Source organism: Dermochelys coriacea, chromosome 1 (genome assembly GCF_009764565.3).
Source record: "Dermochelys coriacea isolate rDerCor1 chromosome 1, rDerCor1.pri.v4, whole genome shotgun sequence".
Classification (NCBI taxonomy): domain Eukaryota; kingdom Metazoa; phylum Chordata; order Testudines; family Dermochelyidae; genus Dermochelys; species Dermochelys coriacea.
Window position 1 is genome coordinate 15,519,328 of NC_050068.2, and position 26,737 is coordinate 15,546,064.

At 44.8% G+C, this 26,737-nt stretch overlaps 1 protein-coding gene across 2 annotated transcripts in view; it reads right to left on the reverse strand.

The window, feature by feature from the left end:
* The window catches only part of GAB2 (GRB2 associated binding protein 2), a 195,815-nt gene that overhangs the window by 78,836 nt on the left and 90,242 nt on the right, over nt 1-26,737 (reverse strand). Inside the window, exon 1 of one of the 2 annotated variants that reach the window (XM_043504087.1) lies at nt 12,077-12,193. The exons of the other annotated variant lie outside the window; for it this stretch is intronic. The gene's annotated coding sequence lies outside the window, so the exon portion shown is untranslated. Of the gene's footprint in view, nt 1-12,076; nt 12,194-26,737 lie in introns of those variants that run through there. 2 annotated transcript variants of the gene reach the window in all.

Consider the following 26,737-nt stretch of genomic DNA (forward strand, 5'->3'; position numbering starts at 1 on the left):
AAACATGCTCAGAAGAGACCGGCATGCAGCCTGCTGCTTGGGCTTGGGGGATGCCTAACAGGATTACTTATATTTAGCATTTTCTAGCAGGGCTAAACTGTAGCTCTAAACAATAGTCTTTCTGGGGAGGCAGTACGAAAATCCCCCAGTCCAGCAAGAGCTCATCTGATTCCAGCCCAATTTTGCAGACACTGTAGCTTTGTATAGAGGTCCTCTAAGTGCTGGGTGCTCATCCCAGCTAAGTAAGATCCATGAGAAGCAATGTGATCTCATGGCTGCAGCCCAGTTTGAGGACTCCTAAATCCAAATCCTGATTCCCTCTGTGGTCTTGGGCAGGTCACTTACCCTCTCTGTGCCTCAGTTTCCCCCTTCTATGAGAGGGGAATAATAATCCTGCTTTATCCAGCTCACAGGAGTTCTGGGAAGGTGGATTTGCTCATGTTTGTATGTCACTTTGAACATACAAAATAAGTGCTAAATATTAAGATTAACAGAATTTAAACCCAGATGGGATGATTGTGATCCTCTAGTCTGACCTACATAACACAGACCATAGATTTCATCCAGAGATAGACCTTCTGAAGTTTGTCCAGTGCTATCCCCACATACTTCTGTATCCTGTTGCTATTATGAAATGTCACGGCATTAAGAAAAGCACTTCAGGAGAGGAAATAATTGATTTCTGGCTCCTCCTTAAGATTGTATGCTATGATCTTACATCGTGGTGAACTCAGCTCTCATGGAGTCAATCAGCACCAGTAGATGCTCAGCACCATTCAGGGTCTGGCCTGTGTGTAGAATCACCATGCTTGGAAGTAGAGTTGGGCCCAAACTGCAATGTCTAACTCCAGATCCAGGGCAGATGGAGGGTTTTGGTTTGGTTTATTACAGAGATACACTCCAGCTGTGGAGTTCAGATCTCGGTCAGGCTGCTCTGACCCCTTTGTGCTTCTCTGGCTGGATCTGGACAGCTGAGAACTTTCGTTGCATCGCGGGAGGTCTCAGTCAGCTCCAATGCATGGGCATATTGGAGGAGGAGGGGGTATGGATCTGATTAGCGCATGGTATGCTTCAGCATCCCCAGCTAGACCATTGCCAGCTGACATAGGTTAGAGTAGGTCATAGACTGCTGTAACCAGCCTGGGGCTGGTGTGGATTGTCCCAGAGAATCAGGGAGCCATAACCAGCTCAGTGATGGTCCCCTCCCCCTCTCTTACACTGAATGGATTGTGGTGCAGTAGAGAATCCAGGCTCTAAGTTTGAACTTCCCTAAGATTCAGGGTGTTTGGATCCATGGTCCCGGTTTGAGACCATGCCTCCTTGGGAGCTTCAGAGACTTAACCAGCTATGAATTCTGTTCTGTAACAAATCTTTATTAAACCTTTCTGAGTGTGTTCTTCCCCTGGAGGTACACATCTGACACCTGTCTCTGTTAGTATTCATGCGTGTAGGAAAATGCTGGACCAGATTCTTGACTGGTATAAACTGATGCAGCTCCCTTGACTTTATTGGAACTCTGTGAGTTTACACCACCTGAAAATCTCTCTCTTCCTCTTCAATCAGTTGCATTAAAACCATTTACATCATACATGCATGAAGGAGAAGAAACGTGTTTGTGAGAGATAAACTTGGTGTCAAACTTGCATTGCATTGACAAAGCTGCATTTGTTGATAAATGGTTTATTGCAGATAGCTCGCTGACCATTTGCCAAGCTAAGTAGAACTGATTTCATTTTGTTCCTGAGGTTCACATGCTTTTTTGTTGAATAAATGTCAGTTTTATCTATAAAAACCACAGACAGTGAACACAAACTCACCCAAAATATTTTGTTTAACAGGCTAAAAGAAAAAAATATAGGCACACACATAACAAAGCCCATGACCACATGCATTCTGGACAGCCCCAGTGCTGCCTTGTGATATTTGGTGGCTCTTTTTTAAAGCCCCAGCTCTTGGAGTCATAGTAATCTCAGCTCTCATTTTTAAAAAAGTTAATTTTTAGCCCTCATGGTTATGGAGAAAAGCTTGAAAATGTGAACCTTAATGGCTCAGAAACCAACAGACAAATAAAAAGAATCCCAAATTTATTATTTAAAAACACTCATAATTTTAAACCAATCTCATGATTTTTGAATGCTTGGGATTGGCCATGTGGCAGACACAATGCATCATCTGCACGGATTGAATTCAAGTCCTCCAGCACCAAGGGCCTAGCCCAGGGCCTGAGGTAAGATATTAATTACCATACATACTGGGTGGCAGAATCTGGCTCTAAAGGTTTCAAATAAATTTGACCCCGCTGGTACCCAAAACTTGTCCAACCGAGGGCCACTTTGGTGGCTTGCCAGGAGCCCAAAGGTTGAACCTAATTTCCATAACATGGAGGAGATTGCAGCCACCGTCATCTTTAATACAGGGATGGAAACTACAGCTCTGATCATGCAATGCTTCTGATCTGAGTGACCTATTGAGATGGAACATCACTTGCTGGGACCTGTAGTAGGCTACATAGCCACATAAATGATGAGGGTGACTATAGTGTGCATGATAGAATTCTCTGCACCTTGACCGCTACTGATCTAACCCAATTACATGCAGCCAGTGAAAACAAGAGTAAGAGAAAGGAAGCAGAAGTTTTAACTGGAGGGCAGGCACTAGGTTGTATATAGTCTGTCTATCTTAGAATGGCAGAGGAATTTAATCATGCTGGTATCTAAATATTGCCAGGGCAGAACTGGTACCAGCATCATGAGAAAACAGGAGAGGTACAACGAAAACCAGTCTGGAATAGTATTTGCTTTGGCAGCTGTCATGTTATCCCAGCAAAAGGAAACTATGGCCACAACCCTACGTGGCTGCGTATTCATAATAAATAATAATACTTCACACTTGAATTACATCAGCTTTCATTTATCAACACCCCACTGATAAGAAAGTTGTGTCCATGTCACTTATATTGGAAGCAATTCAGGCCAGGGACCTAGTCTTGTCTTTGTTGGTAATGAACCATGAATAATGATTGTACTGTAGCTATAAATAAATAATAATAATAATTAATAATAAAGGCAAAAACATCACTCAGTACACTGGAGATGATGTTATTATAGGAGATGTGCTGTGAGCCTGCCCTTATCAGGCAATGACTTAGAAACTGATAGCATCAGCTGGTATAGAATTCAGATTTTCTTCTCCAGAAGCAATGAGGATCTTCCTTAGCTGTTATAGCAGTACAGGACTCAGCAGTGCTGATTTCATCCAGTAGGGGACAGTGGTGCACATACACACTGTACATCTATCTCAGAATAGTACTTACTATGTCCACTTCATTCTGGTCACTATTGTAGTGCATTCTGGAAGGACTGTTCTGGTATTTAGACTAGCTCTGTGAGAATTCAGTGACCCAATTAAGAAAGAGAAACCTCTGCAGACATTTCTCTGAACAGTCAGATTTTCACTTGTCTTCTTATAAAGACTTATAAATAGCCTTTGTTTGCTTCTCCAAGATTTGTAACCTAATTAGTTTTGCGCTAATTCTCAAACTGGCTGTCGATGCCAGGAAACCAGGCACAGTACAATCTTACAAATGCAGTGGAGCAGCGAATTGTTTAGCAATACACAACTCACCAGGCTGACTTTCAGATTTCAATTAAGCTTGGAAAAAATCACAATCTTCTCTTTGCCATGACTGCTATTAGAGGAACTAAATATATAGATGTGTGTGTGCACGCCCCATTTGCAACCATTAGAGAAAAAAACGAATAGCTCTTTTTTATCTCCTATTTCTGTGGTTCTATAGTAACAAGACCACATGCCACTGTCCCCTACAACAGCTTTCTATACTTGCAAACATTTATCCCTTTAGCCTAGCTCCATGAAGAGAACACTCCATTAGCTTCTGGGTAATAATACTTAGCATTGAAGAGCCATAGGTCTCACACCACTATACTGGGGGATTATTATCCCCATGTAGTACATGGAGAAACAGAAGCAGAGCTGAGTCCAGAATCCTGGTGTACCCTAAGCATTCAAAAATCATGAGTCAGCCCCCCCAAACCATGACATTCTTTTTTAAAAGATTTTTTAAAAAACCCAATACATTTGGGTTCTTGAAGAAGAAGAAAGCTGAGGTTCTCACATAATCATTTGACTCCCGGACCTGAGGCTTTAATTAAAAACACCAACTAGCGTGAGATACGGCAGCACTAGAAAGAGAATTTCTCATCATCACTGATATCAAACCCATTACAACTTCTCCACTACTTTGTTCTGTATCTTATCAATGGATAAACCCATCCAAAGCCCCCTGTAGTCAATTTGAACACGACCTCAGATTGTTGGTAAAACCTGCTATCTACTCATACAAAGAGAACATGCCCCTGCATGTGAATCTCATTTATTCTTACAAATCAGTTTATTGCAGTGTTGTTGTAGCTGTGTTGGTCCCAGGATATTAGAGAGACAAGGTGGGTGAGGTAGTATCTTTTATCAGACCAACTTCTGTTGGTGAAAGAGACAAGCTTTTGTGCTTACACAGAGCTCCTCTTCAAGTCTGCTGATATTTTTACAGAAGGAGCGGTTTGCAGTTTCTGTGTAACCTAATCTAGCTCGGCATTCATAATGCTCATCACCATGGCTACTACACTGTACTCCTCCTAGTCAAATTCCTTTAAGTTACATTTTGTCCCCACCAGCTAAAGAGCAATTTATCAGATTTTATAGGTCTAGTGGGAACTAATGCCTTGTGTCAATTGTCCTTGGAAGGGAAAACGATGCCTGCATTGAAGTATCATAAAAGCAAAGGCTTTGATGCTTTAGAGTCTGCTCTAAACCCCACGGAATGTCAACGGGAGCCCTTCCATTGGCTTAATGGGATCAGGCTAGATGGATAATGGGCCAAATACAGAGGGGATATAAGTGAGATTCCTTTATGCTTATTCCAAGCCTGATTTAATTCCCTTTGAACTTTGGGGTGAGTTTTTCCACTAACTTCAGTGGAGCTGGATCAAGCCCTTAGGCTCTGAATTTTGCCCATTGTGTCCATCGTAAGTGAAGTGTCCATAGCAAGCAGAGGTGATACAGTTTTCCTGCCTGTCTCTTTGTGGGAATCATTCTTTCTGATACGCTGAGGAGGGATCTTTCTCTTACTTCTTTGTATTTTGCACAACTAAGTCAATGAACGTCTGTTTCGATTTCTCCCCCGTTACATTCTTTGCAAAGTTATCTCTTGAGTTTCCATTGTGCCTTGTGGCTTCAGTATCTGTTTCCACCGTGTGAGCATTCAGACTGTATTTTCTAGGCAAGGGCCTTTGCTTTGAGTATTTCACTGGTGTAATGTAGCCTGCTTGAACGAAGCCTCACTGAAGCGTTAAAGAGCAATATCATATGCTGCCTTTTTAGGTGTGTTGATGTGTGTTACCTGGTTGTTTCATGGGGCTAGAGGTTATTACTATTCAGATTTAGCTACCTTAAGTTTTCTTAGAGCACCCCAACTTCGTCGCGTCTGGGAGAGATGGGAAGGGAAAGCGTGGGATGAAGTGACTTGCCCAAAGCTCTAGGATAAAGACCAGGATTGACAACTTGGCCTCTCTGGCACAGTGGAACTCTCTGCCACAGCCAGGTCCTAGTATTCAGAGCCAGAGTCCTCAGTGACAGGAGTCAAGAGTCAGCTGGGTTGGGATAGCAGGAGATCAGAAGCAGAAGACAAACTGGAGATAGGAACTAGAGTGAGGACGGGTCAGGATACCAGGGGGTCCAAGGCTGGAGACAAACTGTGGAACCACAAGTCAATCTGGGTCAGAATGCTAAGAATTTAAACCAGGGAAGTGGGAGCAGGGAGCAGATAGCAGGGGTAGCAGGAAGCACAAGGCGCATGCGAACACTCCGTAACAGAGTGAAGCCCAGTTCTACACACCGCTTCCTTTTCCTGCTGCTGGCTTCAGTAGGGCCAGCAGGTCAATCAGCCACTCTGGGAGTCTGCCAATCAGACCTCAGGGTGGAGTCTCACACTGGGGCTGGGCTTCGGGGAGCTGAGCTAAACTATTGCTAGCAGGGTGGAGGACTGGAATGGGGCTGTGCCCATGGCCCTGACAGGGATGTGTTCAAGACCCCTGGGTCGTGACATTCCACGATAAGAATAAAGCTCCTCTATGCCAGGAGCTAGAGCTTCTTCAGGGGACCGTCTGTAACTGTGGAACAAATTCCCCCCATGAGCTAAGGACCCTCCCCAGGTGCCCTACTTTTTGCTCCAAGTCCAAGGTGTGCTACTTTGACCTTGCCTTCTCTCATATGGATACATAGCAATGTGTATATTTAAACACAAGCCCCTACCAAACCAACATCCAGAGACAGGATTAGAGAACAAATGACAGGTGACAGAGGCATTGTCACATTGCTCAGTGCACTACTGGAAGGAGCTCAGATACTACAGCAATGAGTGCAGTATAATCACCTATAGAGCATAGAAGATGGGCACACAGCACGTCAGCCAGGAAAAGAATGCAGCCCTTTGAAATCCTAGTTTTGTGCTCTAGCCACTGGCCCACGCTGTCTCTCACTAAAAATATTGCCTGTTCACAATTCTGTTTTCAATTTTCAGTTTTTACTTATTTCTGGTCCCCTCTATTTCCAGCTTGAAACCTTTGCCTACTTCCATTTCCCCAGCTATACCAGAGCCTCTCATTTCACTCCCATGTAGCTTGTTCCAAGGGTTAAATTTGTTCAATAGCTTTTTTTTTTTTATGGTGGAGTAGGGCCAGTAGCTTAACAGCTGTAAAATGATGTTTGTGTGGCATAAACTTCCACTGTGTGGTCCTTTGTTCATATCAGGCATCTTCTCCACTAAATTATGGCTGTTTAATGGCCTTTAGATCATTTTAACATATTTTGATTCCTCATACCTTACTTCTTTTTAAGGCAATTCAAGAAAAAAGAAAAAAATAACAAAGATCTCCCAGCACAATGTATTCATCTCAGCCTCTGATCATCAGGATGATTACTTAATTGTTACATGAAGACCGATCTGTGCCTATTATAAGAGGATTCTACTGAACCTCTTAATAGAGGAAGGACATGTTATCCCTCAGAGAACTGTCCAGTTTCCAGATGGATGATACTTGGAAACTGGCTGTTTATGGGTTTGAGGCCAGATCCCCAGCAAGTGGAAGCTCCGCTGATTTTATGGGCCGAGTGCTCTAGGCTGGGGGGTGCTTTATCCACAGACAGGAAAAGATTTGTATGAGGCATGCTTGACTGAGTGAATGAGGAGGATTCCTGGCAGTGGGTAAGTAGACTGGGTCAAGAATCTTATGCTGCCTCTCTCTCAGGGACCTCCTTGGTGTGCTCCCCATGTGACCTGTTACCGACTGGACAATCAGATTGTGAACTGTGCAATAGGGAAGTAGGGAGGTGGAGCTGGATTTTGGAGGAAGATGTCTGTGAAGTGTGGGTGCAAGAAGCAGATACCTGGAAGCTAAGAGGAAGGAGGCAGTGGTCCAGGAAAGAATGTTTGCAAGAGAGGGTGTGTCTCTTGGGTAGGCAGTTTAGGAGAGAATCAAGGTGTTTGTGGTAAGGGTACAGGTGAGGGAGGCAGGAGGAGCCAGCTGAAGCACACTTATCCTTAGAGATTGTGGGGTTAATGCAAGTGTACACTTTCCACTCTGAACACGAGGGAGGTAATAGCTTGCCCTGGCACATGCAGCATAGTACATTGTCTTCCCTGCCGGTGTCCTAGTTGACATGAAGGGGGAAACTGCAGGAAAAAGATGCTGATAGCATCTAAGCAGGGCATTCAAACTGCCTTTTACTGGTGAGGCAAGGAATTCACTGGTAATTATTCAGTCACAGCAATGGCTGATAAGAAGGCCATGACTATGGCCATTACAGGGAAACAAATTTGATCAGAGAGGAGAGCATGTGCTCTGCTTATGGGGCAGAACGTGGTTAAACGAATGGGTCCGCCTGATCCAGGCACTGTTTCCACCCAGACATGTGGTCACCAGAATTGCCAGCATGGCCTTCACTGCATTCAGGGCTTGAGTGTCCTGCCCTTACCACTGGGAGCGTAACCCACTTTAGGACTAGACCATGGGCCTTTGTCCCCCTTGTGGCTAATGCACATAAGAGGTGTATGATTCCGCTGCAGCAGGCAACTACGGGACTTAAGGATAAAACTGGCTCTATCAAAATCAGTGGGAGTTTTGCTGTTGGCTCTCCCCCCGCCCCCCCCCCCCTTTTTTTTTTAACTCAAGCAGTGGTGGAATCACTTCTGGCTATCTTTCGCCTGGTGTGGAGAACTGGAACCTTGTCAACAGCCTAGAAGGATGGTATTGTGCTCTCACTTTAGAAGGGGAAGAGGTGGTGTGGCGAATGTAAGAGCTACAGGCTGATCTCCTTGTTGTCCATGCCAGGGAAGGGGTTTGCGCATGTTCCACTGACATGTTTGGAGCCCCTGCTACATTGGAAGCATCGCCCCCAACAGTCAGGCTTTATGAGGAACAGGTCCACATTAGACGCCATTTTGGCCCTCTGCTTTTTGTCAGAGATACAGTGTGAGTTCAGGAAGCCCTTTCATGTGATGTATGTCACGCTTAAGACTGGGTTTGATTCAGTTGACCGAGTCGTGCTATGAAAGGCCTTAAAGGGTGTGGGTGACCCAACCACTCTGCCGGACTTGATTAGTGAGCTGCATAACGGAACCACTGCCTGTGTACATCTTGGGAATCGGATGTCAGCACCTTTTAAATCAGTATCTGGTGTCAGGCAGGGCTGCGTCTTGGCCCCGGCACCCTTTTATCAGGCAATGGATTTCATAACGCAGCATATCTTGTGTGTGTGTGTATCTGAGGAGCCTCTTGAAGTTTGTGTCTCACAGGGAGCTGAGCACATTGTCAAAATGTAATGAACCCTATAAAAGGAAGAATAACCCAGCCTATGGGAACTGGCAAGGAGATGGGCCTAGTATGGCCAGGACAGTCATTTCCCACCTCTAGATGCCATGGGCTGGATTCTGATCTTACTTACTACTTTACTAGTGTAAAATCAGGACCAACTCCCCTGACATCAATAGACTGATAACCAAGGGAAAACCTAGCATAGGTGGGAGGAGAATCAGGCCTTATGTCCCAGGTCTATATGAGCAGATAACAAAAAATAATAAAGAGAAAGAAATGGGGCTCCAAATCCTGCCTGCTTTCACCATGTCTGCTGGCCCCTAGCTCTGTAGTTAATGTGCACGTAAGTGGTTTTATATCTGCACGAGTCTCCTTTGCAGCAGCTGCTAATACCCCCTCCCCGTTTTCATCCTGTGTCTGTCACAAACCCCTTCACATAAAGGGACTAACACCCCATTAAACACATTCAGCCCACAGCCACTGGCCTAGCAGCTTGGCAGAAAGCAGACCTGACTGCGTTTCCCCTGCCAGAGGAATTCACACTCCAGTGATGTGCTGGAAGAGCCTTGACACGTCTAATGGGATGCTGAGCAGCATGACTTGGGGATGGGGGAGAGGAGTTGAGGAGTCCGAGACGTGTCCGCAGTGTCACAAGGAGGCAGTGAGTCAGTGGTACAGCACAGAGAATTTGGAAATGGCTCCCCAGATTTCCAGCTGCGTCTGTGGAAGTGAGAGGTGGGAAAACACAGCTCTAGGGGAAAAGGCAGGGCATTCAATCCTTGAGAGCTGCTCCCACTGCCTTCTAGGGACTCTGACACTGCCACGCTCCAAAAGGAACAGGGTAAGGCCACTTCTCTGGAGGAAAGGTCACTGCTTGGAGAGTGTGGATGTAGTTAAAGGGGAGAACAGACAGGTGAGCCTCCCCTCCATCCTGAGTGCGGAACACTATAAAGTAAAGACTCACTGGAGAAGACATAGCTAAGGCAGTGACTGGGGTCAATTCCCAGAGCTGCCACAGATACCCTGAATGACCTTGGGCAAGTCACTTGAATCTTTCTGTGTCTCAGTTCCCCATCTGTAAAATGGGGAGAATGATCCTTCTTGTCTCCCACCCTTTCTCAGTCTTGTCTATTTAGACTGTAAGCTCTTCAGGACAGGGACTGTCTCTTACTGTGTGTGTGTACAGTGCCAAGTGCCATGGGGATTCGGGATTTCTTGGAGCCTCAAGGACCTCCTGGAATACCAATAATAATAAACAGAGGTTCAGCACAACAAAGGCCTGGGTGTCAGTCAGTCTGGAGAGGTTCTTTCACCTTTGGGAGCCAATTATAGCAGAGTTGGGAGGACTGTGGATTTGGACATGAACCTATCAGGAGTCGGGGGCAGAGCTGAGAAATGAACCCACAAACCTGTGCCCTGGCCAATAGAACATCCCCTACCACATTGCCAAACACCATCACAAAGCAATTTGGTCACAGCACCATGTGCACTCATAACATCACAATGGGATTGTCCTTCATTGCCACAGCTGCTTGGAGCCTTGGGCAGCCGCACCATAGGGAAAAGTCCCATATACCGCAACTACACAGGGCATGACTTCACACGGGTGTGTCACCGGCGTAAAGGGCCAGAGCCTTTATCACGGAAGTGAAGGGCAGTTTTGAGAGAGATTTAATTGGGTTATGGAGGGTAAGATACTGGCTGCATTCGTAGCTCTGCATTTGAACGTTAATCAGTGTGCCAGTGACAGGCTTGAAAGTCTGTGTTGTTTCAGCAACCAAGTCTAGTCTCAGTCCTGTTGTGTTATCTAAACTTTTCTGAAACTGACACAGAAATTCAGGCTAAGCCAGGCTGAGGTTTGTCACGTTGTGCAAAACCTCTGTGTATTGGACGTATAAGCTGTATAGTCTGGAAACTTTTCTATTATTCAGTGCATTAGTATCCACGCGTTATCAGACTACACTCAATCCCTTCACAATCTGGCACTGATTCCACAGTCTTGGCAGGATTATTCTTTGGAAACCAAAAGAAACCCACAGGGGTGAATTTCACTGAAGACGAAGCCTTTCCTCTTACTGTCATTGAGGTCACTGCAGCACCACTTCGTGAAAACAGACCTGACTGAATACAATTTAGTAACAGATGTGTTGTCGGTGTTTAGTTTACCAAGCTTCAGCACCAGATCCTGAGCTGGTGTAAATCAGCATAGCTCCACTGACATCCATTTACCTTAGCTGATGATGGGGCCATTAGTAATTTGAGGCAAGCCTCTAGGTCTCTGAGTTCTCTGGCCTTAGGGAGCTGTATAAGAACACAGCAAAGTGCTGAGTGAATTGGGGTATCATCTTGTGGCCCTTGTGAGGGGTGGGGATATGTAATGCCTGCCTCATAAACTCAGCCAGACACAGCACAAGGAAGACAGCAGCTCAGTCTGAGTGATAGAGTAAGTGTGGTCTAGTAGATAGGATACTAGAATGGGAATAGGAAAACCTGAATTCTATCCCGACTCTACCACTGATCTGCTGTGTGACCTTGGTCATGTTACTTTGCTTCTCTGGTTCCCTTCCCATCTTTTGTCTGTCGTAGCCGTTTAGAGTTTAAGCATTGTGAGGCAGAAACTGCCTCTCACTGTGTACAGAACCTAGCACAATGGAGCCCTGATCTCAGTTTGGGACTCTGCATAATACAAATAATAATTATAGATTCCATGGCCAGAAGGGACCATTGTGATCATCTAGTCTGACCTCTTGTATAACACAAACCATGGAACTTCCCGAAAACAATTCCTAGAGCAGATCTTTTAGAAGAACATCCAATATTGATTTAAAAATAATCTGTGATGGAGAATCCACCATGGCCCTTGGCAAGTTGCTCCAATGATTAGTTACTCTCACTGTTATACATATATGCCTTATTTCCAGTGAATTTGTGTAGCTTCAACTTCCGGCCATTGGATTGTGTTATAACCTTGAAGAGCCCATTATTAAATAGTTGTTCCCCATGGAGATATTTGTAGACTATAATCAGGTCACCCCTTAACCTTCTCTTTGTTAAGCTTTTGTAAAGGGAAATCATGCCTCACCAATCTATGAGAATTCTTTGAGGGTGTCGACAAACATGTGGACAAGGGGGATCCAATGGATATAGCGTACTTAGACTTCCAGAAAGCCTTTGACAAGTTCCCTCACCAAAGTCTGTTAAGCGAAGTAAGTAATCATGGGATAAGAGAGAAGGTTCTCTTATGGATCAGTGTCTGGTTAGAAGACAGGAAACAAAGGGTGGGAATAAATGGTCAGTTTTCACAATGGAGAGAGATAAATAGCAGGGTCCTCCAAGGATCTGTGCTGGGTCCATTGCTGTTCAACATATTCATAAATGATCTGGAAAAAGGGATAAACACTGAGGTGGTGAAGTTTGCAGATGATACAAAATTACTTAAGATAGCTCAGTTCAAAGCTGACTGCCAAGATTTACAAAGGGATCTGTCAAAACTGGGTGACTCGGCAACAAAATGGCAGATAAAATTCAATTTTGTTAAATGCAAAGTAATGCACATGGGAAAACATAATCCCAACTATACATATAAATCATGGGGTCTAAATTAGCTGCTACCACTCAGGAAAGAGATCTTGGAGTCATCGTGGACAGTTCTCTGAAAACATCCACTCAGTGTGCAGCAGCAGTCAAAAAAGCTAAGATAATGTTAAGAACCATTTGGAAAGGGATAGAGAAGACAGAAAATATTATAATGCCACTATATAAATCCATGATACGTCCACACCTTGAATACTGTGTGCAGTTCTGGTTGCCCCATCTCCAAAAAGATACATTAGAATTAGAAAAAGTACAAAGAAGGGCAACAAGAATGATGAGGGGTATGGAACTGCATCTGTATGAGGAGAGATTAAAAAGACTGGGATAGTTCATCTTAGACAAGAGCTGACTGAGGGGGGATATGCTAGAGGTCTATAAAATCATGACAGGTGTGGAGAAAGTGAATAGGGATGTGTTATTTACCCCTTCACATAACACAAGAATTAGGTGTCACCCAATGAAATTAATAGGCAGCAAGTTTAAAAAAACAAAAGGAAGTATTTCTTCATACAATGCACAGTCAACCTGTGGAACTTGTTGCCTGGGGATGTTGCGAAGGCCAAAAGTATAATTGGGTTAAAAAAAGAACTAGATAAGTTAATGGAGGACAGGTCCATCAGTAGCTATTGGCCAACATGGTCAGGGATGCAACCCCGAGCTCTGGATGTCCCTAAGCCTATGACTGCCAGATGCTGGGACTGGACAACAAGGGGTGGATCACTCGATAATTGCCCTGTTCTGTTCATTCCCTCTGAAGCACCTGGCATTGGCCTCTGTTGGAAGGATACTGGGCTATATGGACCATTGGTCTGACCCATTATGGCCGTTCTTATATAAGCTAAAGAGATTGAGCTTCTTGAATCTTTTGACAGGTTTCAGAGTAGCAACCATGTTAGTCTGTATCCGCAAAAAGAAAAGGAGGACTTGTCTGCATCCCTGGATCGCATTAGCCCTTTTGGCCACACTGTCGCACGGTGAGCTCATGTTCAGCTGATTATCCACCACTACCCCGAAATCTTTTTCCGAATCACTTCTTCTCAGGATACAGTTCCCTTTCTGGTAAATATGGCCTACATTCTTTGTTCCTAGACATATGATTTTACATGTAGCCGTATTTAAATGTATATTCTTTGCTTGAGCCCAGCTTACTGAGCTGTCAAGACTACTCTGCATCGCTGATCTGTCCTCTACATTACTTACCACCCCCCCAATTTTTGTATCATCTGCACACTATATCAGTGATGGTTTTATGTTTTCTTCCAGGTTCCAACATGAACTCTGGCATTAATCTGGAAGCGACTCCTCCGGAAGGCTGCTTGGGCTGAATCAATCCTTGGTTAAACCAGGGATGGAACTGGCCTAAGTACCCATTAACATGTCATGATTCTGGGGAAAACATCCAGACAGAGGGCTCACAGAATCAGGCACACAGGTTTGACTTCTGCACAGAATCATAGGTGGTAGGGCAGGAAAAGACCTATTAGATCATCCAGTGCTTCTACTAGCTTGCTCCCTCTAGGGCATTCTACAGGACTTGTAAATTACTTACATAGGTATGATCACCATAGCCTCTAAGTACCTCACAATCTTTCATGTCTTTTTCCTCACTACTCCTACTGGGGGAGGGAAGTATGTTATCCCATTTTACAGACAGGGAATGAAGGCACAGAGACTCACCCAAGCAGTTCATGGCAGAGCACAGAATGTAACCTGTGTTCCCCAAACCTCAGGCTAATGACTTAACCACTGGACCATCCTTCCTCTTATTTCAATTAACACACAGGGTGGCCATTACACGATAGACCTATGGCCTAGCTTAGGCAAGGAGAGATAAAGACTGTATGGCACAAGATGTATGTATGTGTGTGTGTGTATCAAGGCCACAGACATTTGAGTGTGAGTTTCTTCAAGCCAGTTGGATGGTTTTACTGGAAAGCCAAGCTCACGCTGATCCAGCTGGGAAGATCAGATCAGGTCAGCAGGGCCCTTTCAGATGTCTTGAATTCCGATGACATGAGGCTGAGTCATGATGTTGCATTGTCACACCAGGTCCCATAGAAGTGTAGAAGTGAGCAGAATTATTATTGAACTGTTCTTCAAGCTGTATAAGCCATGCCTCTGTGTGTGAAAAGATTTCCCCAAGACTCACACAGAGGAATCTGAGATTGATTCTTTGGCTCAGTCCAGAGCTCATCTGGCTTTGTACAGAATACTTTGTAATAAGCGAATGCTCTGTTACATTATCAGCCAGCTTTTGTTTCTTTTATGTTTTTCATGCCAGCCTTGGTGACTTGGCCTACTCTAGACAATCAAAGCGAAGCTTTTATCAAGTGCTATTATTGTTCTTTCATCCACAACAACAGTGTTGATTATAGCCAGGCTTCCTGCATTAAGAGGGATATTGACCTAACTGTGGCTGAGCTACCACTGAACTCCTAACAAAATAAAACCTTTCTTTCGATAGCTCACACTAGGTGAAATTTACCCCCGTGCAGAAGAGCATCAGAGGGTCTAGGCATCAATTAAGTCCCATATCTTTAAGGCTTAAATGAGGCATAGATCTTGAGCCTGCTCATTGCATATGGATACTTTTTACCCTGTGGGTTCACAACATTTCTGATGATCATCGATGATGCGGCACTGACATCTCTGGAGAAAAAAGTTCTCGACTTACGGAGGCAGTGGCAGTGCCCATGCTTCCCACTGAATCGCTCCATTCCCACTAATTTGCCTTAACTCTGACTCAGAGGAACCACATCTGAGCAGAGACAGAGACGGGTAAGGGAGGGGCTAGCAGTGAGTATGGAAAATCCATGCAGATGTTAATGTCAATGTAATGCCAGTTAGGTCTTAGGCTTTCTGATGGACCAGTGGAGTTAGGTGAATGAGAGTGCAGCATCCTACTACCATGTGGACATAAACTCACAATGGCCACCAACTCCTTTTACAATAGAATAGATCATGGCGATTCTCAGTCACTTCCAGCATCGTCTGGGTTCCAGCTGTTATCCCAGAGCTGAAAGGATAATTGCTAGTTACCTGAGCCATCAATCCCTGCCCCCCATAATCTAAAAGGCAGTTCTCCAAACTACATGCAAACAATTTATCCTCAGTTGACTCCTGTTTACACAGCTAGAGTACCTTTTAATCCAACACGTCTTTGGCTAGGAGCACGTGGTGTTTGTTTGCTTTCGGTCTGTTTAGTTGTAACAGCTCATCATCAATGTGCAGAGAGCAAGAGAGACAAGTGATTCAAAAGCATGTCATTCCATTGTTCAGTTAGAGGTGCTATAATTATGCCTAATGACTTAAGCAGACCCTCCATTAATATATCCTATACAGGTACAGTATCCTTCATACATCCCTGGAAAGCAAATCCCGCCGCCTTCCCCCCGCCCCAAATCATCAACAGTCTGGCTAATATATAAAAAATCATCACTTTGTGCTACCAATCTCTCTAGCTACTGCTCAAAACTAGTGAAGAGCTGTCGCCCAACTCCGCCTATACATTGTCCATGTCCTAGATTCCCCAGCCCCAGTCAGGTTTCAGGCTACGTCATGGGAGAGAGACATTACTGATTGCATTGATGATAGATGCCCTCCTCTTATCCACAGACAAGGGACATCCATCCATAATCACACTGCTGAATCCCTCCTGCGGCATTTGACACAGTCAACCACCAATTACTGCTGTCGTATCTCAGAGATGGGTGAATAGGAGGAAAGCGCTGAGATGTGCCGATCTTTACTCTTGGAATGAATCTGGAGGGTCATGATGGGCAACTTCCCTATTCTGGTTCCACAGCCCTCACCTCTGGAATCCCACCAGCCCCAAACCTTCTCTCAAGCATAGTCAATGTCTATATGAAGCCGTTGGGGGACCTTAGGAGACCCTGTGGACCCCCCTGCCAGGAAAACGTAGGCAACACCCAGCTCCGCATTTCTTTATGATCAGACCTTAACAGCCCAGTGTCCCATCTATCCCAGTGTCTGGGAGCCATCAGCATCTGGGTGAAGAGAAGTTGTCTGAAACTGGCCTCAGAGAAGATGTAAGTTATACTACTATTGGGAGAGAGAAACATTATGACAGAGGAGAGCAACAAAAAGGATTAAAGGTCTAAAAAATATGACCTATGAGGGAAGACTGAAAAAATTGGGTTTGTTTAGTCTGGAGAAGACTGAGAGGGGACATGATAACAGTTTTCAAGTATATAAAATGTTGTTACAGGGAAGAGAGTGAAAAATTGTAGGACAGGAAGCAATGGGCTTAAATTGCAGCAAGGCAGGTTTAGGTTGGACATTAGGAAAAAATTCCTAACCATCAGGGTAGTTAAGCACCGGAACAAATTGCCTAGGGAGGTTGTGGAATCTCTGTCACTGGAGGTTTTTTAAAACAGGTTAATTAGACAAACACCTATCAAGAAAGGACTAGTTATTACATAGTCCTGCCTTGAGCACAGGGGACTGGCCTAGATGACCTCTCGAGGTCCCTTCCAGTCCTACACTTCCCTGGAAATCTGCAGATATCTGCAGAGCATGTTTGCAGATTGGATATGGATACAAATTTTATCAAGATGGTTCACAGTCTTGGGGTCTTTCTGGACTTCCCAATTTCCCTTAAGTATCCAAATAGCTATGGTTGCAAAAAAAAAAAAATTCCTTCCAGCTATGGCTGGACAGAAGACTGCACTCTACCATATCAGACTCTGATTTGTCCATGGCAATCCATGGATCCTGTAGACTGGATTATTGCAATTCATTTTATCTAGGAATTAAACTGATGACCATGATGAAGCTTCCATTGCAACAGAATAATGCATATCACCTACTGAAAAGCCAATCACCCTGGCACTCTGCTCAGGATCCCAATGAAATAGAGAATCAAATCAAAGTTTTGGTCTCATCTGTATCCTTCCTCCACAGGACTGACTCCAGTTACCTAAGGAACAGCATCCCACTGTGCAGCCATGGCAGCCTGCTGAAACAATGGAACTGGCACCCTCAAGAAGGGTGCATCGTCCATGCCTTAGTTCAAGCACAGAGAACAAGTGGATCATGACTTCCTCCCACCCCGTGCATTAAAAGAAGAGGACAGAGAAAACCCAGACTGCAGGTGGAATGCCAGTGTGTTGCAGAGCCTCCAGTTAGCCAAAGGCCTGCAGAAATAGGTAAAACTGGACAATACTTTCTAGATGTGTTTCCAGGAGGAATAGATTTCAGAGACCAGCGGCCACCGCTGACAGCATCCTGCTCATGCCCCCTCAAGCTTCACCCTTGGGACAGACAGCTGCTTTCAGCATTCCAGGTGAATGCACCATCAGACAGTTCATGTGGCAGCTTTCTATGTGATTAGCCTTTTCAAAAGGCACACAGCCAGATCCTCAGCTGGTGTGAGTGGGCACAGAGCCATGGCAGACAGCAAAGCTACGTGCTGTATTTGAGAGATGTTTAATGACCTTCGGTGAGTTGCTCTTCTGCCTAATTAGAGTCTCTTTTCTGGTTCGTTGCAGTTTTCCTTTTCCATTCCTCCTGCGTGAATGTTGTGGCTGCAGCTGGAAAGTCTTCCTTTATGGGTGCCCAATAGGGGCATTGTGGCTCACACAATTTGTTCCTATTTCACTAGTGACCCTAGCATTCAATAGGTTTGAGTGACTGTGTTGTCAGCAGCAGCCAGCTGAAAACAACAGTGTCCCTTGGCAACAAGCATTGGGAAATCTTCCTGTGGTGCAACCAATGTGCAGATACCCCATTGCCCCTGCCTGAATCGTGGGGGTAGCAGTGGGAGTAATCTTGCTGGAGAAAAGCTTGTACATCACTCGGTACCATCAAATCAATGTTCCCTCTTCTGTGTTTTTTTCTGCTGGGTAAGGAACAATCATGGCATAAGTTTAATTCCCATAGGGGAAATTCACCCCCCATGCAGTGGGGCCAGCCACAGGACCTATGCATCACACATGTCCTGCTTAAGTCTTATTTTGAGGAGATGACTATGTATAGCTCTCGGAACAGGAGAGAATTCTGCCATTAAAGTTGTATGCCTCAGAAAGAAGCTGTACAAAAATCAGTGCCTGCCATTATAGATTTTACTAATAAGGAACTAAGGGTGCCAGATGAGAGGTAATTAAAGAGTAGTGTGAAGGAGTGTGCTGCCTCTTTAAGGGGCAGGGTGGAGTCTACAACCAAGACAGCCTGGGTATAACCAACAGGGCCCTGCCTAACCCTAGGGCTGGGCTATTTAAACAGGAACAGGAAGCTAAGCAAAGGAGAGAGGATTAGGAGCCATGTAGGCTGCAGCAGATGGTGGGCTGTCTCTCAGACTCCAGAGGAACAGCCTGACAAGATTTAGAGACTTTATTTTGTTACGTTTAAGTTTGGGAGCTCTGACCTAGAGTCCAGAGGTGAGGGCTTTATGTACTGTTGTAGCAATTGCTCCTTCCCTAAGACCTTAATAAAGTGGACATGCTGTTTTGTTAGTTGGTTTTGGCTTCCCCTCACTCAGACCTTTATTGTGAATGCACTGATGCCCCAGTTTTAGGACATTAAGGCGCTGCACATCTGCAGTGCCCCACCAGGCTTGCAAGGCCTGCGTGAGGGCAGCACATGGCCTTTTACAAGTAGTCACAAAGCAAAAGGAAGGCAAAATGCTATGGAACCTCGCTAGCTCGCACAGTCTGGGAGACCTGCTGCAAATTAGAAGGAAAACAAACCAATAAAAGAACATGGAATATGCCTGGCAAAATAACATTTTTGCGATGCATTTTCCAAGTGTCACTCATTTGTAACAGTTTCAAATCATGCAGCTCAGTGGATCTTGTAAAAGTAATAAGATCTTTGCTGAGAAGTGGGGAGTAACTGACGGTACAAACAATGGGATGTGTAGATTAGAAAAGTCAGAATTAGTGAGTAGAGATGATGCAATTTTGTGCCTGAAACTGTTTTTAACCAAACATACAGAGATGGTGACACTGAAACATTTTGCAGATTTGTGTCGATTTTGCCAAGTTCTTCATTTCAATAAAAAACTAAAACCCAAAATTTTCCCAAACCAAAATGTTTCATTTTGACACTTTCAAAACAAAATGTTTGTTTTTTTATTCAAAATGACTTTTTACTTCAGAAGTTTCTTTAATTTGATATAATTTTTTTTAAATGTTTGAAAATACTTGAAATTGAAACAAAACATTTTTTTGACCAGAAAGAATTTGTTTTCCAACTTTGTGGTTGGCCAAACATTTTGAAAAATTTCATTTTTGGTTCAACTTGAAACTATTTTTTTCTAACTTTTTGGAATTGGCATCAAACTGAAGTCCATCTTTCACCCAGCTCTATTAGTGAGAGTCTGCCGTACTTGTATATAGAGACGTACATAGGTTAAACTGAAACATCACAGAGAAATCCAGCTAGGGTAGAAGGATGCAATGTGAGTGCGCCATCGGTCTGACTTTCAGTGAATGCCCACAGGTTCCATTGATTCCCCATAGACATAGAGGACTAAATTCACTGGTAAGCCTGGAAGGCAACTAAGGTGGCGTAATGCACAACTACTGCCTCTTCCCGCAAGGTGTGTAGAACACCAGCTTAGACTCATCCCCACTTATCAATGTGCACAATACACACAGCCCTTCGCACATCACCTCTGAATTTGGACAACTAAGTTTCTGCCAAATTTGGAGTGAGCTCCAGAGAAGTCTAAGCTGGAATAATTTACCCCTTCTTCTGGCCTTTCAGTGAAAACACTACACAAATATTGACTGACGCTCACTTCAGAATCGGCCCACTGAAATGCATCCCACTCAGTATGTGCCATAGGCAACGTCTGAGTTAATCAGTCATGTTCTTTATGATGGGGCCAGCCATGTGGACTCAGCTGTATAACGTGACCTAGGGACCCCGCACTGTGGAAATCTGTGATGAGCGACGGCACTTCTCAAGGCCATTCATGCTCATGGCCACTGCTGTGGCATCACTGCTGTAAATACAAAGGTACAGTCGCTGAGTGTTTTATTCTCCTTCGGGTTCCCTTCCTGGTAATTCAGAATAGAGAACTAAGAAAAGTGGCCCTGGATTAATTAAAACTTCCTATCTAGTGTAGAGATGAAAAAAACCCTACTACACTTATGATAGTCCAGCTTCCCCTACCTGTGCAGGATTGCCTATTGGCACTGTTTGCTCCACTGATTTGTCCCGGCTGGATTTAAATGACTCATTCTAGGGCTTCCACCACTTCCCCTTCACTATTGGGAAGTATTTCCTGGTATTCAGCCTGTTTTTAATTTAATCCTATTACTCCTAGTCATGACTCTATCTATCCATTTAGCTTCTTATCCCATACCCAGCACTGTGGTACGTTAGTGTGATATAGGTGCTATGCATATAGGAATTACCTACTGGATTGAACTGGTGGTCCGTGTAGCCTTTGACAATGGACAGAACAGATGTTTCAAAGGAAAGTACAAGAAACCCTGCAGCAGGCAGTTATGAAGCAATCTGTCTTCAGGGAAACTTCTCTCCCATCCCCCGTCAGTCAGTAGTTAATTTGAAAGACTATGTACCCTAAAAAGCACTTTATCAAACTGCTTAGTTTGTGCCTGATCCAAAGCTCACTGAAATCAATAAGGTTTTTTCCACTGACCTCAATGAGCTTTGGATCAGTTCTTTAGTCATTTGATTAATCATTAAACGATTTTTGACCATGATGCTTGGATAATTGTGGTTGAGTTTTGCAGCTGTTTGGGTGTTCTTGATCTCTCAAATTCAGCAATAAGCGGCTGCAGGAGAGAGCAGTGGTCCTATGAAATGGTAAAGCAAACATCCCTAAAAACAGTAATGGAAGCACCTTCAAGGAATTCCCCTGACCTGTCAATCCATGCTGTAGCCAATTGCCATCGTGTTCTATCAGTGCCAACCCCATGAACTGATAGAACGTTATGGCCCTGGTCCTGCAATGGGCTCTTGGCAGATGGGTCTCTGTGCCTGTGCACTGTCCTGTTCACTTCACTGGGGCCCTGCATTGGTGCTGGATCCAGCTGCGCAGAGCTCCTGGCAGGGTCAGGGCACATGTTTGTACAACTGAGCATGCAGATATCAGGAAGTGCTGGAATTAAGGTTTTGTCCAGGTAAGGCTGCCCATGCAAGTTTTGCGACCAGGAAGAACCCCATTGAAGTTAACGGGTGCTGCAGGTGCCCAGCATCTCTGAAAATCAAACCATAAGAGTCGCAAGTTGGGCCCTCAGGAATCAGTGGCTACTTTTGAAGATATTGGCCTATGAGGGTTGCTCAGGGCCTCAGAGGAAGCCATGTCTCAGGTGAGATTAAAACTCAGGCTTTCTCAGTAGGAAGGTGGCTCTATTAGAAAGGGCAGTAGGTCTGGGTTCAATTCACAGCTTCGATACAGACTTTGGATGTGACATGGGGGGAAGTCACTTAGTTTCTGTGTGCCTCAGTTCCCCATCTATAAAATGGGGATAATACTGTCCTGCTGCACAGGAGCATTTGTGAGGGTAAAATCCATTAATCATTGGGAGGCACTTAGCTACCATGGGGATGGGCAATAGAAACACACAGACAGAATTCCTGGCTCCTAGTCTTGAAATCAGGCCACTGGATGATCACAAGCTGAATCTTGCTTGCTTTACTCACGTGAGTTTTAGTCCCATTTGGCCAAATTCATTTCTGAGTTTAACTCCATTGGCTTCAGTGGAATCAGACCCATTAGCGTTAGTGGAAATAGGTACGTGAGTAAGGCAAAGATGGTTTGGCCCTACAGCGGCTATCTGAGTCTACTGTGGGATTTTCAGAAAGGCCAAAGCCTCCTTGCCTACATATTTCCTGCCAATGCCATGTGACGCTTGAGATTTAAAGCCACAAAGGGCAGGGGGTTCAGAAATGAGGTTGCATTGCTCTCCATCCCCTCTTCCTCTGCTTGAGTCCCTCTTTCCTGGATGCACTTCTTTCTGCCCCTGCGTGATATCCAAATGGATGTTTTGGGAGAGGATAAGGTTTGATTTTTCTGGGCTCTGAAGTGCAGCTTATCATCAGTCCAAAGTGCATCCAGGTTTTACTTTTCTTCCTTAGCATTTGCGGGCATGTAATGGGGTTGGAGGGACGAGTGGCAAGCTAAGTGGGGAATTATAGTGGGACTTCATTCCACAGATCAGGCCTAGTTCTGCAAGCCGTGGGGTGCCTCTAGTTCTCAACTCACAACTTGGGCATCTGCAGTGCTACAGCAAGTACAGTTGAGACTAAAACTGTCCACGGGGAGGTGTCAGTTTTGACAACTCTCCCAATTCAAACATGGTTTGGGGGGGGGAAAAGTTCTGAAGTTGTTGAAATGATGGTTTTAAAGTGAAACATTTGGGCATTTGCTTCAAAACAGTTTTTCATTTTGAAAGATTAATTTATACTACTAAAAAGTTGTTGTCTTTTTAAAAAGGCCAAAATGGAAAAAAAATTGAAATGATTGAAAAGTTTCAATTGATCCAAACTGATTTTTTCCCCCAGATTATTGGTTCACAAACATTTTTTGAGATTTTGACTTTTCGTCCTGATTTGTGACAGAGGAAAAAGATCAAAACCTTGAAAATGCTCATGGGACAGGAAAACCATTTTCCACTCAGCACTTCTCAGGGGGTTCTCAGGAGCTAAGGGAACCACAAAAGGTTAAAGGAAAACAAACATGGATAGGTTTCAGAGTAGCAGCCGTGTTAGTCTGTATTCGCAAAAAGAAAAGGAGTACTTGTGGCACCTTAGAGACTAACAAATTTATTTGAGCATAAGCTTTCGTGAGCTACAGCTCACTTCATAGAAACAGAGTTGGAACAGAGGATTGAGAGACAACGAGAGAGCGAACGCACACTACCCCCAGCCTCCATGATCCTTCCTTCTTTAAAGTAACCCAGATAAAGGCATTGTTCCTGCTAAGTGATGTTTAATCCTTGTAAGCGGAGTTGATGCAGTTAAAGGGCCCCATCAAAAGCAAACATTCATGCAGCTCAGTGTCCGTGGATTAATTTGAAATAAGGAATAAAAAGAGGGAAGTTATCATGAGGAACGATCCACCCATCAGGCTTTCAGCCATGGGAAGTTTCTCACAGCATCACTGTTATATAATGGACTGGGATCCTGGGTTATTTTCCTGGGGGACTGGTTCGTGCTCCATGGGAAGAAATTTTAGTCTTGGAAAAAATCCCAAGGCTCGTTAATATTCAGCAAAAGGCTCGTGTGCTGTTTTGTTGTCATAGCACATGCCTTGGATGAAATACTGATTTGCCTCTTGCCCTAGAAGTGAGGCATTAAATCCTACCAAGATAGCACTGTTAATAAATTAAGAGGATGGCACTGTTTTCTCTGCACAGTCATCCTTAGAGAGGAAGGGGGATCTTCAGGTTGAGACATTGTGTGAGGACTTGGAAGATCTGTACTAAATCCCTGACTCTGCTACAGACTTCCTGTGTGACCTTAAACAAGTCACTTAACCTCTCTCTGTCTCAGTTCCCTTCCTTTGTCTATTTAAATTATTATTTCTGTTTATGGTAACACCCAGCTAAGAACAGGGTCCCATTGAGCTGGGCGTTGTACATAGTAGGAGACTGTCCCTGTTTGAAAAGACTTAAAATCTAAATAAACAAGACAGGCAAAGAATGGGAGGGGAAAGAGGAGTGAAGGCTTATTGTACAAAACAAAGGTTTGCTGGCATAGCTATGTCAGCTCGGAGAATGACAAAAACCACACCTCCAAGCCAACATAACACCCAGCATAGATGCAATTCTACCCACAGAAGAGTGCTTTGTTGGGATAGCGAATGTCCTTCGGGGTGGCGGGGTACCTATACTGACAGAAGAACTCCTTGTGCCAGCATACACCACATCTCCACTAGGGAGCTCTGCTGGCATAGGTATCTGTAGTGTAGACAAGCCCAAAGTGATCTGCTCAAGGTCACACAACAGGTCAGTGGTGGGAACGGAACCTGGGGTCTCTTGACTCCCACTTCAATGCACTAGCCACTAGATCACCCTGCCGGCCAGCTCTTCGCGACAGAGACTCACTCTTACCCCTTGTACCAATGGAGTCCGATCACAGTTGGGGCATCAAGGTGCTACCATAATAGGGATAATAAATAAAGAAAAACACTGTTGACATCCACCAGTTTGTATTTCACTGCCTCTGCCTGCATCAGCTCTATCTGCTTTAGCATGTAGCACTTATCGTGGCTCTGTGAGCGTGCTGACAGCTGATGGGTCAGTGCAGCAGAGCAGAACATGCGCGTAAACATGTCACTCAGACCCAGAACTGTGCTGTGATTAAGGACAGGATGTTCCAATTGGGAGGCAGCCTCCACAAACCAAAAATGAGCTTGGTAACAGCAAAACTAGAGTGGAGGAGCATGTTACAGGACTGTACTCCTGGGCAGGGCTGGTGTGGCTCAGATGTCAGAAACAGTCTAATTACACTCATTTGCAGTTGGGGTGATTGTCATTTGCTGAGGGTGGGCAATAGCTTGATGCCTACACAAGACAGCCCTGCCCTGAGGAACTTGCGGCGTAAACAAGACAGACGCAGAGCCCAGGGGGAGCCCAGAGGAGGGACTGGCTAGGATTTGTTTTGAGGGTTATTAATATTATTGCTGACTCATTTCACGTGGGCCTGCCAGGGAGAAGGGAGCCTGTCAGAGGGACTGGAAAAAGGAGACGGTGGAGGAACTTTGAGCTCAAAGGACTGTACAAAATATAGCCATATATAGTACAAAGAGGATGCAGCCACTCTGCACAGAAGAGAGGACAAGAGTGGCAACCCTTCCAGTATGAAAAGTGCCAGCGGATGTTTCACATGCACATGCAGCAGGCAGGATCTTGTGGCCTGATTTTCAGTGGGACTGGACACCTGCTGCCCCACCTGACTTCAGTGAAAGGCACAGCACGGTTTCTGATCTGAAAGACGCCCACAGAGTATCTTCATGGAACTCGGTTAATCTCCCTGGGGAGGGTGAAGGCCTGACTCAGCCCTGCTGGGGTTAGAGCCTGAACGTCCAGGGAGCCATGTCACATTTGGGTCAATACGCTACACCCTCTTGCTGTTCTGGGATAGAGGTTCTCTAAGAGGAACAAGGCAGGGCCATGACAGCAGTGCAGTCATGACAGCACCCTGGATCTGGGGGTAAGAATTGACACTAGGTATTTTCAAGGTAAACTGCAGGGCAAAAATGGCCAGCGAATTGGGATCAGATCTAGGTGCCCAGTAACTGCACTAGCCTGGCCGCAGAGAGCGTATGGCATGGCACATTTAAAAATCTGTCTGCTCCTTCTATGAGATTGTCCTGGTGCTCTCTCGTTTGCCAAAGGTATCCCAGGATGGGCCACTCCGTGACATCACAAATGCCATTGTTTAAATGGATTGTTTGGTGTTTGTGTCGTCGTATTCTGGGATCTCTTCAGCGAACCTGCAGTTACCAAAAAGTTTCACAAAAGGGGGGGCGGGGGAAGGGGAGGAAGGATTCTGAAAATGTTAAGTACGATGTATTTCTATGCCCTCCATAGCCTGGTTAGTTGGATCATCTAGCACAGAAATCTGGGCTGAACTGTTTCTTTTTCCCCTTTGCAGATCACCTTTAGTTAAAACGAAGTCCTCCTTAAATGGCCTGAGATTGGCCCAGCCTATTCACTTCAGCTGCAATTCACCCCTGTGCAAAGGGTTTTCCAAAAGGCTCTGCACCACTAACATCTTCAGGTCTGTGCAGGCTGTCTGCACAGGATGAATTTCTTCATTGGCTCAGCAAAGTTCTGGTTACTTACACTGGGTATGGGATGTATCATTTTTCTGCAACATTTCAGAGAAAGAAACGGGTACGCTTCCAGCCGGAAAAGTGAGCAAACAGCTCATGAGTGGGTCAGAGGCAATTCCTCCTCCATGAAACGTTTGTCTGTTACAGCCAGCTCCCGAACACACTGCAATGGCAACACTTCCCGTGGCTTCAGTGAGAGCAGGGAACGTGGCCAGGAAATTCCCTGCACCGTAGAAAGCACCTTTTAAAACGTAGATACCAAAAACCAGTGATAGGAAATCTGATACCTTCACCAATACACCTGGTACCAGCCCTAAATATAGGTACCGCACCTAGGAAATAGGTATTGGTGGAAGATACATTGCCACGCTGGCTGTATGAACAACCCAAACCATAATACTTGTTATATGTGAACAGAGGCTGATAAATCAGAAACTAATTAACCACCACAAATAAAACTCTTAAGCTCACATGGGAG